Consider the following 13,857-nt stretch of genomic DNA (forward strand, 5'->3'; position numbering starts at 1 on the left):
GCCCTATATTGCCCTCAAACAAGTCAGCAGGCTCATGATACATTCTGACTACTAAATAAGGCAAGAATGAAAAATTAGTCCTAGACCTATCCTTTGTATTCAGAACAAATGAATCAAAATGCTACTTTTTCACAGGAATTAATCCTTAGCAAGAAACGAAAAGGAAAGCCAAATGCGTTTGTCTATACACACAAATAATATATACACGTCAGTTGTTCAAAGAAACTCATATTCACTTATGAACATATTCATTTATTTGTATATTTACAAATTCATGAAAAACTTTATACAAAATTCAAAGACGGAAAAGTAGAAATACTGCCAGGTGCAGTGTAGAGTGCACAAAAAAGGTGCTCGTGTAAAGGGATAGTTATAAAGAAGTTTAAAAGGTTCAAAAAACAAAGATAAGGTACAATTCCTTACAAACGAAACCTGACCCACAAACTTAATCATGACAAATTATTATTCACTGGGGGAGGGAGGGGAAAAAAATGGATTCAGGCTTCACAAAAGAGGGGGGATGGTTGTCGATGTTTCGACCCTATCGCATTGGTGGGAGGATTAACGCCTCAGCTGCGGGTCTTCATCAGGACAAGGAAAGGGCAAAGGAACCTGGGATAGAAACGAATAAATCATCAGACCACTACTCTATAAGAAATAAACCTTTATATTACGTTGCCCAATTAATGGGTAGGGTACATTACCTAAGTTGAGGAAAGGCAGCGCCTCATGTAGGTGGGCTACCTAAAAGATAGACAAAACGCAACAGTGGGCTAAGTGCCATAATTTAATAAAAGGCACTAAAACAAATGTATCCTGTAACCATTATAAATAATGAGAGAGAGTGAAGGACCCCCCCAATCAATGATATGCTCTACCAACAAAATGAATGATAAAATGTTAAATATATATCCTCGGTCTACCAATGGCGAGGTACTTGCAACAGAGGAACTTAATTCCACACACTATAACATAAACGAAATTAGGGAAACACAATTATTATAAAAGGAAACGCAAAAAAACGGCAGCATAACACCGCTCACATACTATCCTGTAGCATCCAAAAAGAAAACTCACAGGGTCAGTGTTTTTCTACAGAAAAGACCCAGAAGCGATAAATAGCAGGAATGCTGGAGGGATATCCTAATCGGTTCTAAGGAGACATAAAATATAGTGAGCCCTATTAGCCCAGTACATCAGATAAAGGAATTTGGGGGTCTAATACTATCATTGCACACCCCTGTATGCGTACCTGCCTGAATTCTTCCGAACGAGGGCTCACGTCTCCATATAGCCCCTCGCGTTCCTCACAAGAACAAGCATTGGAAATGCAATAGGTCTCGCAATAACGCGAGTCTGAACTATTAGCATTGTAAATGATAATGCCCTTTATTTTTGCGTTCTGGTTTTTGGAACATAAATAAAAGGCTTTGTCATTTACAAGGCCTATAGCTTAAATTTGCGTTAAAACGAGACCTATTGCATTGCAATGGTGGTGGTGCTGCTGAGTTTTTTCTGAATCTGCACTCTGAATCTGCACCCACAATCTGCACCCACAATCTGCACCCACAATCTGCACCCACAATCTGCACTCTGAATCTGCACTCTGAATCTGCACACACAATCTGCACACACAATCTGCACACACAATCTGCACACACAATCTGCACACACAATCTGCACACACAATCTGCACCCACAATCTGCACCCACAATCTGCACCATCAATCTGCACCCACAATCTGCACCCACAATCTGCACCCTGAATCTGCACCCTGAATCTGCACCCTGAATCTGCACCCTGAATCTGCACCCACAATCTGCACCCACAATCTGCACCCACAATCTGCACCCACAATCTGCACCCACAATGTGTGAGTGGCGTTGCGTGGGTGAGTGGCGTTGCGTGGCTGAGTGGCGTTGTGTGGCTGAGTGGTGTTGCGTGGCTGAGTGGCGGTGCGCGTGTGAGTGGCGTTGCGCGTGTGAGTGGCGTTGCGCGGCTGAGTGGCGTTGCGCGGCTGAGTGGCGTTGCGCGGCTGAGTGGCGTTGTGCGGCTGAGTGGCGTTGCGCGGCTGAGTGGCGTTGCGCGGCTGAGTGGCGTTGCGCGGCTGAGTGGCGTTGCGCGGCTGAGTGGCGTTGCGCGGCTGAGTGGCGTTGCGCGGCTGAGTGGCGTTGCGCGGCTGAGTGGCGTTGCGTGGCTGAGTGGCGTTGCGTGGCTGAGTGGCGTTGCGTGGCTGAGTGGCGTTGCGTGTGTGAGTGGCGTTGCGTGTGTGAGTGGCGTTGCGTGGCTGAGTGGCGTTGCGTGGCTGAGTGGCGTTGCGTGGCTGAGTGGCGTTGCGTGTGTGAGTGGCGTTGCGTGGCTGAGTGGCGTTGCGTGTGTGGCGTTGCGTGTGTGAGTGGCGTTGCGTGTGTGAGTGGCGTTGCGTGTGTGAGTGGCGTTGCGTGGCTGAGTGGCGTTGCGTGGCTGAGTGGCGTTGCGTGGCTGAGTGGCGTTGCGTGGCTGAGTGGCGTTGCGTGGCTGAGTGGCGTTGCGTGGCTGAGTGGCGTTGCGTGGCTGAGTGGCGTTGCGTGGCTGAGTGGCGTTGCGTGGGTGAGTGGCGTTGCGTGGGTGAGTGGCGTTGCGTGGGTGAGTGGCGTTGCGTGGGTGAGTGGCGTTGCGTGGGTGAGTGGCGTTGCGTGGATGAGTGGCGTTGCGTGGATGAGTGGGGTTGCGTGGATGAGTGGGGTTGCGTGGATGAGTGGGGTTGCGTGGATGAGTGGGGTTGCGTGGATGAGTGGGGTTGCGTGGGTGAGTGGTGTTGCGTGGGTGAGTGGTGTTGCGTGGGTGAGTGGCGTTGCGTGGGTGAGTGTGGTGTTGCGTGGATGATAGTGGGCTTGCGTGGGTGTGAGTGGCGTTGCGTGTCTGTAAGTGTTGCTGTGTGGGTGAAAGTTGCACAGAGCCTTTGATGTGGCCTGGCGCAGGAGAAATGCTGCTGCTGCTAATTAAATACAAGAGCGGCCGGGAAACACAAGTACGGCCGGCCACATAATTAGGGGAGGAGAAGCTGCACAGCACACGCTGGGAGAAGCCCTTTGATGTGCTGTGCGGCTGCGATGCGCGCTCTGTGCTGGGGGAGGGCCATTAGCCTGAACTCTCGGCAAGATCAAACGAAGGGTGGGAGGGACATTGAGGAACAGGAACAGATGGCCATGAAAGTGTATGGGCCAAATGCGCGTGCCTGTACGTGCACTCGAAGAAAACGCCACGGAAAAAGCGGTGGTTTGACAATCCGTTTGAGCACTTGAATTCTCCCCCATTTCCCATTGCTTCGCAATGGTAAAGGACGAGACCTAAAAAGGGACAGCTAGCAGTGGCGAGGTGCATCCAAAACAGGAAATTAAACTTCACACACTAAAAAAGCAAGACAGGGTTGGGGAAGACTTAGTTGTTGCATAAAGCAATGCAATAAAGCTCGCTGCACCAAAAACCTCCACATAATAGTATGTGACACCCAAAGAGGAGAAAGAAAGAAAAACTCACCGGGTCAGTGTGCTTATACAGCGAAGAACCAAGGCGATAAATGCCAGAAATAGTGGGCGTTGGTCCCGGTCAATTCTATGAAAACATAAGGTGTAATAATACCCTATTAGCCAAATGTAGCCAAATGTACCCAAATGACGAATTTCGACTATAATAATATCATGCCCCAGTGAGCCTACTTGCCAGTCAGTGGTCAATTCTTCAGAAAACGGCTAAACTCTTCATTCGATTCCTACCGCTCCTCACAAAAGAGTAGGACAGCGTGTTACGGGACAGCGTCTCCAAACACGAATACGTCGACTTCCGCATAGCGTTAAGTTAAACCAAGAAACTCCGCCTGCGTTTCAAAATAGCAGCAGCTCATGTGTGTCAACATAAAAGTTCACTCAGTCAATTGAGACCTATACAGCCTGCAATGCCCTAAATTTAGTGCGTGTGGCACAGATTCAAGTAAATATGGCAGGGTGTGCCCCACGAACAAATATTTGCATATTACCTTTCCGATACAAACATACATTGCTGTGCAATTGCACACATTTTTTAAAAACACACAAAATTGATACTATAGACATAAAATACAGCCAATGTTAGCGTGTACAGTTTGAGCAAAATGCATTTAAATTGGAAAAAAGAACATTAAACAATTGCAAGTCATAGGAAAATCCAGGTTATAGATTGCCATATTCACAAATGTATAAGTATACAGAGTTCACAAAAGTGGCTTACATAGGGCAAAGGGATAATCGTTTTCCAGAGCAATCCCAACCCCATTTCATATGTTCACTACATGACGGTCATCCACTCCATGCAGCAAAAAATATCAAAACATATGTATTGCCACCAAATTACACACTTTCAAGAGGTGCCATTTGTCTGGTGACCTCCTCATATTCATTTAAGTCTCTGCTGACCGTGTCGAAAAAATGCATCCACTTGCATTCCCGAATACTGAGGGTGTTTGCAAAATTCCCACCACGTGGATTCATAGTGACAATTTTGGGTGATACCCCATTTCTTTAATAATTCCTAAATGAGGCAAGCTGCTGCTTTCCCAACGCACATCTAGCCCCTCAGGTGGTTCTGCTCTGCCCCCTCGTACCGGAAACAGACACGTCTTATTCCAGTTGACTTTGAGCCCCGCCACTTGCCCCAGTCTCACCAGCAAGTCTTGAGCACCCCACAGCTCCTCAGCAGCATTGGCGAGGAACATTAACAAATCGTCTACATATATAGCAATGTAGTGCACCTGACCCATCCCATCCAAGCCCCTGTAGTGCCTCCCAGACCGTGCATGGACCACTAAAAATTCTATTGCCACGGCGAATAGGAGGGGAGATAGTGGGCAGCCCTGCCTCATCCCCCTACCCACACTGCAAGCTTCGGAAATCTCTCCTCCCCGTTCTAACCCTGGCCGTCGAACGGTTATACAGAATCTTCATGCAGGCCACAAATCCCTTGCCCAGGCCGAACGCCCTCAAGACCCTGAACAGATATGGCCACTCCAAACTATCGAAGGCCTTTTCAATGTCAATCAATAGCACTCATGCCTCCCCCTCCTCATCCCCCGTCCTGTGTATCAATTGGCACAGCCTTCGTATGTTCATGGCCGTATTCCGGGAAGGAATTAAACCAGCCTGGTCCCCATGCACCAGAGTTGTCATATATACCATCAGTCGGCTGGCCAAAACACTGCTCAAAATCTTATAGTCAAGATTAGGCATCGCAAGAGGGCAATAGGCTGTACGGTCCCACGCCGGTTTGTCCGGATTAACGAGGGGTATAATTACTGCTTCCCTTGTTGAGCTAGGTAGATAGCCATCTTGCTTTGCTCAATTATATAGGTGTACCAGTTGGGGGGCCAGCAGGTCCACATACGCGGCATAAAACTCAGACGGTAGCCCATCTGTGCCCGGTGTTTTGTTCTGAGACATACGTTGGCGAAGTCCCAGGTCCATACCTCTCTGGTCCGTCTCTACCCTTATCTTCCCTGCCATCCACGGCGTGAACCATTGAAATTGAGCCACGTGGTAATATGCCTCAAAATCGGGTGCTGCAAACCCTCCCTCCTGTCTAGGGGGCATCATAGTGTTCAGCGCCACTCTGCACCTCCCTGAGCCCCACAGAAAACTCGTAACCATAGAGTTTAGTTGGACAAAATATTTCCCAGGCACCCAAAGTGGTAGCACCCCAAAATAGTAAAGTAGACAAGGCAGGGTTATCATTTTTAGCAACGCCCGTCTCCCCGCTATCGATAAAGGCAGAGCCCTCCAGAAATCAAAATTACTCCTGGTAGTTCTCAATACACGCCCTATATTGCCCTCAAATAAGTCAGCAGGCTCATGATAAATTCTGACTCTTAAATAAGGCAAGCAGCTGCTTTCCCAATGCCCATCTAGCCCCTCAGGTGGTTCTGCTCTGCCCCCTCGAACCGGAAACAGACAAGTCTTATTCCAGTTGACTTTGAGCCCCGCCACTTGCCCCAGTTTCACCAGCAAGTCTCGAGCACCCCATAGCTCCTCAGCAGCATTGGCGAGGAACTTTAACATATTTTCTGCATTTAGAGCAATGTAGTGCACCTGACCTATCCCATCCAAGCCCCTGTAGTGCCTCCCTGACCGTGCATGGAGCACTAAAGGTTCTATTGCCAGGGCTAATAGGAGGGGAGACAGTGGGCAGCCCTGCCTCATCCCCCTACCCACCCTGCAAGCTTCGGAAATCTCTGCTCCCCGTTCTAACCCTGGCCGTCGAGTGAATATACAGAATCTTCATGCAGGCCACAAATCCCTCGCCCAGGCCCAACGCCCTCAAGACCCTGAACAGATATGGCCACTCCAAACTATCGAAGGCCTTTTCAATGTCAATCAATAGCACGCATGCCTCCCCCTCCTCATCCCCCGTCCTGTGTATCAATTGGCACAGCCTTCGTATGTTCATGGCCGTATTCCGGGAAGGAATTAAACCAGCCTGGTCCCCATGCACCAGAGTTGTCATATATACCATCGGTCGGCTGGCCAAAACACTGCTCAAAATCTTATAGTCAAGATTAGGCATCGCAAGAGGGCGATAGGCTGTACGGTCCCACGCCGGTTTGTCCGGATTAACGAGGGGTATAATTACTGTTTCCCTTGTTGAGCTAGGTAGATAGCCATCTTGCTTTGCTCAATTATATATGGTTACCAGTTGGGGGGCCAGCAGGTCCACATACGTGGCATAAAACTCAGACGATAGCCCATCTGTGCCCGGTGTTTTGTTCTTAGCCATACGTTTTATGGCTCCCCTGATCTCACCCAGCTCCACTCGCCGACCCAAGCTCTCTGCGTCCTCCGCCTCAATCTGCGGCAGGCCCATGTCCAGAAACTCCCCCTCCTACAGAGCCCTGGGGTTTAGCCGACTATGGTCTAGAGTAGTGTAGTATTCTAGAAACTGCGTGTTAATAGCCTGCGGTCCATAGTATAATGCCCCCCCTCATCACGTAGTTCTAAGATCGGTGTCCCTCTGCGCGCTGGATTTGCTAACCAAAGTCTTCCAAATATTGATGTGCCTCCAGAATCCACACCGTATGTAGTGGTGTTAGAGGGTGTCCCTTCCCTCCCCCAAGGGGCTATTGAAGACTATGGGAAGCTAGTAAATAAATTGACTCACTGGTTTACACATAACACCACCATGGGTGCCCATGTGGCTAAAAACATCCTCATGGCCCATAGGGTGAGTTGGATTGGGAGCTTGCGTAAAATGGGTTTGGGTGACTGTATCATTGTAAACTTTGATATCCGTCACATTGTGGGCAGGCTTCTATCTAGAGACACCTGCCTTGCTCCCTCTTCTGGATCTGTCATTAGGGTTTCACCATTGGTTTTGTTTTATAAACCAGTCCCCTTTAGGGACACGTATCACAATATTCCCATGGCAACCTCACGAGGTGGGTGGGCAAATAGAATAGTACCAAGACAACAGCATACCTTTTTGGCTCACTCATCCTCTGAAACAGATGGTTACACTGGTGTTAGCCCCTCTTTGGACCTAACTAACAGTTTCTCTACTGTATCCGGAATGGAGGAGTGCGACTGACTAAGGATCCCTGCGCCCTCTGACAATGAGCCTGTCATACGCACCAAGGCCCCAGTTGAGGTAGTTGAGAGGTGCTTAGGTGTGGTTCCCAATAATTTTTTATCTTGTAACATCGCAGGGCTGGCAAATAAGCTTCAAGATCCAATGTGGGTGCGATTTGTGAAGCAATTTTCAGTAATCAGCCTTCAGGAAACATGGTCGGTGGACTGCGGATTATTTCTTGAAGGCTATAAGGCTTTTTTTGTCCCAGCCACCCCCTCTGTGAGTGGAAGGCCCAAAGGTGGTCTCGTCGTCTATATATCTGTGGCTGTCGACTGTAAGATTCAGGTTGTGTCAACCACAAATCCAGGAATACTGGCATTGACAGCCAAAAAAGGGGGAGACTAGTTGAGGCTTAATTAACTTTTACAATTCTGTGGCCTGCCCTTATGGTGTTTGTAACATTACCACCCTAGGAGCATTTATTAAACAATCATTTGGCTCCATCTTGCATAACCTTATGATTTCTGATGATTTTAATATACATCCCTGTGGAAACCCAATGCTATTGTGTATCTCTGAGCTGGAATGACCCGTATGAAGGGGTTTCATTTCGAGCACCATGCTCAGGGGGCACTGTTGAACAACTTGATAAATGAATTGGACATGTTGGCATTGATGTTTCTATCTGCCCAGCAAGCTATATTTTCTGTGCCAACAAGTGCGTGATAGAGGATCATTTATAGATTTTATTTTAATTTCCTAATCACTTCAATCTTTATTTCATGGTTTTAACATTATTGCAAGGGAACACAGCGATCATAACCCATTATGTGTTCACATGGTGGGTCCATTATCTGCACGTATTGGCGATGCTTCAACTAGGGGTTTATTGAGAACTACTGATGGTAAGCGGCAACTTAAATGGTCGCAGATTTCCCCAGACAAATTTTACAGTAAAGTAAATGTATCCTGTGCCCCTGAGTTAGCACTATGTATTGCTGAAGGCTCTTCCCCCAAGGAGATTATTTGCGCATATGAATCACTAGCGCATAAAGTTGGTGAAATCCTAGGTGCACCGGCTGGCAGAAAGGCTATCCCTGGCCCTAGATGGTTTGACTTTCACTGCTCCAAGGCAGCGAAAAAGCGGAGGGAAGCTTTGTCAGCCAAACCAAGAACACAAGCAGATGTACGCGTCTGCCGCATAGAATACAAGTCTGCCCTGGCTAGACGGAAGAGTGCCCTAAAGGAGGAGGCATGGAGGGAGCTGATTGACTCAAGCACGCTCAGGAACAGTACCAAGTTCTGGAACATTGTGAATCGTCCACTTTTTTTTTGTCAGGAAGTGGGTGGGGACTCACATATCTTCAAGGAGGATTGGGTGTGTATCTTTAAATCTATGTTTGACAGCCCTATGGAGCATAACTTCCCAGTGGTTCGAGATACAAACACCCCTGTAATATCTTTTGGAAAGGGTGAGGTTATGGCTGGTATTGAAGGGCTATCCATCAATAAAGCGCCGGGCCCAGACGGTATTCCGCCGGACTTATTTAAATCTGATCCTCCATTCTGGGCTCCGGTATTGGAGGCTGTGTTTAATGCAGCAGCTCAGAATGGCTGTCCTCAGTCTTGGGCTTCTTCCACCTCAGTCCCTGTTTTCAAGAAGGGTGATATGAGCAGCACCCACTGCTATAGGCCTACCTCCCTTACTGACTCAGTGGTCAAGGTTGTAGGATGTATCCTTTTGCAGAGGTTACCAGGGAGGAGGAGCATGAGGTTCTGTCAGACGTCCTGTTTGGATTCCGGACGGGTCGTTCGATTGTGGCTCAATGTCTTAATTTATCCATGTTACTGAGCAAATATACTATTGCCCGCCCTGGTACCATTCACCTTGCCTTCATGGGCCTGTCCTCCACATTTGATTGCATTAACAGGGAGAAATTGTGGCAGCCCAGGAGGTCAATGGGGGTGGACAACAGCATTGTTAATTTTCTAGAGGACCTCCATAATAAACCAAGGCTAATGTTAGGTTTTCTCAGGACCTTTGGGTCACCAGGGACTTTGAAATCAAGAGGTGAGTACAGCAAGGATGCATTTTGGCCCCATATTTGTTTGATCTTTATATTAATGATTTGGATACCGCATTAAGAGCGACTGGGGTTGATTACCCATGTGTGGGGCGGCCTGGTATGCATGTCCTGCTATATGCGGACAACGCCGTCCTTATCTCTAGGACTGCAGTGGGGTTGCTCTTTTAACAGCATTCTCTAGATTCATGATTGACAGGGACCTGGCAATAAATAATTCAAAATCTTACATAATGCAGGTGGGGCAACAACCAAAAAAAAGCTTCCAATTTAGCATTGGTTCCACTAAGATCCCCCGCATTAAGGTATTCTCCTATTTAGGGGTTCTCTTTGGCGATCAATTAAAATGGGGTCCTTTAATTCTGAAGAAAAAGGGGGACCTGGTCCGGGTGAATGCTGCAATTTTTAATTTCGCCACCAAAATAAGGAAGAACCCTACAGGAGCCATGCTAAAAGTCTACCAAGCCAAAAGAATGGGTATAACTACCTATGGCAGCGAAATCTGGTGACATATTGCTGCAGATCCCCTACAGGTGGCTGAAAATGACTTTTTAAGGCGCCTAGTATGTGTTCCGCGAGGAACCTCTAATCTAGCGGTTCACGAGGAACTGGGGGTCCCTTATCTAAGCGATGTCCTTGCATAGCGCCCCCTGGTGTTTTGGCTGAGGTGCTGGTTAAATCAAGATTTAAGCCTGAGCCTGAGACCCTGGGCGGTGTGGGACATTTGACACATCAACATCGCGTGAAGCGGAGTAACTCCCCCTGGACCCGAGCTAAAATCGATCTTGGGAGCGCACCCCGGGGTGGAGAAGCGGGCGCAGATACTGCCTCGCCCCTGACATTGCACTGGAGCCCCTGGGATTATATCCACGCCCAGGACAGGGAAACAGAAATCGCTGAAAGAGCTCTTCGAGAAAGCTTCTCCCTCTCCTGCGGTCCCGGCCCCCTTAACCCCGATGGCGACACCACAGGCCCGGTCAGAAGCCGGAGAGGCCCCCATCACAAAATCATTCCTGGAGTCGCTTTTCAATTCGTAGGGACGTAGACAGTGTGGGAGAACGAGTGGCCACCCTTGAAGGTTGGAGCGACGAGGCGTTGACGGACCTGACCACGTTGCAACAGGAGGTGATCCACCTGCAGGACCAGCACCTTGATATGCAGACCCATCGGGAGGACCTGGAGAATAGTTCGCGAAGACACAACATCAGGATACGGGGAGTGAAGCCGTGAAGCCTTCGGACGAGACTAAGGATCTCTTCGCATTCACAGAAGGTCTATTCCGCCACATCCTGGGTGCCCCAGCAGCCTCCCCCATTGTAGCCAGAAGCCTGTGGAGCGATCAGAGCTCACGCAGGAAACTTGTATTTTCATTGTGTATGATGCTTCGTTTTTAAAGATTTAGTTACTCTGCAATTTGATTGATAAATTGTACGTTATTGCTCGTTTAAATCTCGTTTTTTAAAAATACTCCGTGTTTGCAATTTGATTGATAAATTGTATAATACTGCTCTGTGACCCTTACCTGCTACCCTATCCCTGTTCTGCCGCGGGAAGTCCAGTTTGTGCGGAGGGAGAACCAAGTTGCCGAAATTCAGAAACACCCACACATCGCCGCCATCTTAGGTGTGGGGGAGTGCAGGGACGCGGTTAAGCGCTCGCAAGCACCACCCTGACACGAGCCTACTTAGCCAAATGCTCCCCCGGCAGCGCAGCGGATGAGCGCAGCGGGCGCGCCGGAAACGCGCCGAAGTTGAGCCAAAGTCAAGCCATCTGCGCCCGTCCGCGCCGGGCCAGCGCCTAGCGCTAGGACCCCTGCCCGATCTTCGCCACTCCGCTATTCAGCTAAAGAGCTATTTCAGCTTAATCGTCCAACCTGCAACAATCCCGTCAAAGTTAACTGCTCAAACCTCTTCTCAGTCCCCAAGTGCCTGACCTGTGGGTTTCAACCTATCATCTGTAATCATCACAGTCGGGACGCCTCCCCTGCTATTAGAAGGACCCTAAAATGTATCCTATTAAATACTAGATCCATGCCAAAGGACAAATGCGATATCGAGGCGTTCATAGTGGATCATGACGCAGATGTAATGTTCCTCACTGAGACCTGGTCATCAGAGTCCTCCGGTCCTGATTGGAAAGTAGCAGTCCCCGAAGGCTACTTTGTAGAGTACCTCAACCGACCTGGAAGAACAGGCGGGGGCATTGGTATTATCTACAAGTCCCATCTAAAAATATTCTGCCAATAAGAGTCAAATATGGAGGCTGAAGCCTTGAACTTCAAAATCAAATGTAACAACCGTGATTTTCTCCGGGATGCTGCTCTACAGACCCCCTGGGCCAAAAACTCCCTTCATTACTGCTCTCCACACATATTTGGAATCCGCCACTTTCACAATTCTAGGAGATTTTAATTTTCATCTCGAAGCCACCAACGACTCTGATTCCACAACTCTTATTGACAACCTGCTTAGCTTTGATATGAACCAACTAGTGTGTAAGCCCACCCATAATGCAGGACATACTCTCGATGGCATTTTCACTAATAACAATAACCTAAAATTTTCCTTTATTTTGCCTGTTCCATGGTCTGACCATATGGCTGTCTTTTTTAACCTAAAATTCAATGACTCTGCCAGACACAGAAGACGCTTCCTGCTCCCGGAAAATAAGCGCTCATGGAAGAACTTAGATTCTAAACTGTTAACAGAGGCGCTTGCTAACAATCCACCAATATTTGAGCAATGTAGCATCGACACCGGAGCTTCCAACTGTAATAGATGGATTGCTCAGGCTGCCGATGAGTTAGCTCCTCTGGAGTCCCGAGTGCCAAAGAAATGGTCGGCCACCGCCCAGTGGTACATGGCTGAGCTGAAATTAATCAAACTTAAATGCCGCAAAGCCGAGCGCATTTGGCGATCTAACTACTGTGTTCTCAAAAAGGCCGAATACTCCAAAGTTCTGCAGGAGTATAAAGCAGCGACGATTATTCAGGCCAAATCTATATTCTACACCACCAAAATCCAAGAAGCCCCTAATTCTGCCAGAGAGCTCTTCAAAACAGTTACTCTTCTGGCAAAAACCCTGCGAGACACTATATTTACACCTGACCAGAACTTTGTCGGGAATATTGCTGCTTTTTTTCAAAACAAAGTACAGGCAGTATATGATGATCTCAGCACTGTAGCTACCAACTCCAATACTGACTTTAACATCTCTGTCACCCCCAGTCAGGTCCTGGCAGCGGGTACTAGGAAATCATCACCATCTACTCTCCCTGCCTACCCCAGGTTTCCCATGTTAAAGGAGTCGGAGGTCGGGGACCTTCTCCTACAGATGAAATCAGGATCCCCATTGGATCCATGCCCTCCGCACATACTGCACTCTATTCCACTTGCCATAACTGGAGTTTTGACCTCCCTACTAAACAAGGTTATCTGCTCGAGCTCTTTCCCTTCAATCTGGAAGAAAGCCTGCATCGGCCCGATTCTTAAGAAAGAATCACTCAATCCCTCCGAAACTAAAAACTATCGGCCCATTTCCTGTCTGCCTCTACCAGCTAAAATCCTCGAGAAAGCCATGAACTTAGAACTGATGACTTTTCTAACGAAGAATAACCTTCTTGACTCTACACAACATGGCTTTCGAGCATGCCATTCAACTGAGTCAGCTCTCATCATGGCAACAGAGGATATCAGGAAGACCATGGATGACGGTGGAAGAACGGCCCTCATATTACTTGACTTAACCGCGGCGTTCGACACTGTCAACCACTCAGTCCTACTGAGCCGACTGGAAAATCTGGGTATCTCTGATGCCGCTCTGGACCTCTTAGCATCATTCCTGACAGGCAGAATCCAACAGGCTTTTTGGGATTGACTTAAATCAGAGGAATTCACTCTTCCTGGAGGAGTCCCACAAGGGTCGGTGTTATCACCAACCTTTTTTAATCTATATGTCACCCTCTTGGCGGATCTGATAAAATCTCATGGCCTGAGATTAGTGTCTTATGCAGACGACACACAAATCATAGTGTCTGTCTCCGATTCTATTGAAGCAACTGCAGGGCGTTTCAGGAATTGCCTTCTCAGTGTGAAAAACTGGATGAGCCAAAACTTTCTCAAATTAAATACTGAGAAGACTGAAGTCATAGAATACGGTCAGAAGCCCTCGATATGGAGTCAACTATGGTGGTCCCCGGAAGCC

The 13,857-nt window shown here is 48.2% G+C and overlaps 1 long non-coding RNA gene across 1 annotated transcript; it reads right to left on the reverse strand.

The window, feature by feature from the left end:
- Window positions 1–231: 231 nt before the first annotated feature.
- On the reverse strand, window positions 232–3,821 carry LOC144829454 (uncharacterized). The gene is made up of 4 exons (XR_013610673.1): window positions 3,704–3,821; window positions 3,521–3,595; window positions 705–744; window positions 232–612 (listed from the first exon to the last, which is right to left on the reverse strand). It is a non-coding gene; the product is annotated as an uncharacterized LOC144829454 (long non-coding RNA).
- Between the last annotated feature and the right edge of the window lie 10,036 nt (window positions 3,822–13,857).

This window comes from Lissotriton helveticus, chromosome 4_1, assembly GCF_964261635.1.
Source record: "Lissotriton helveticus chromosome 4_1, aLisHel1.1, whole genome shotgun sequence".
Classification (NCBI taxonomy): Eukaryota; Metazoa; Chordata; class Amphibia; order Caudata; family Salamandridae; genus Lissotriton; species Lissotriton helveticus.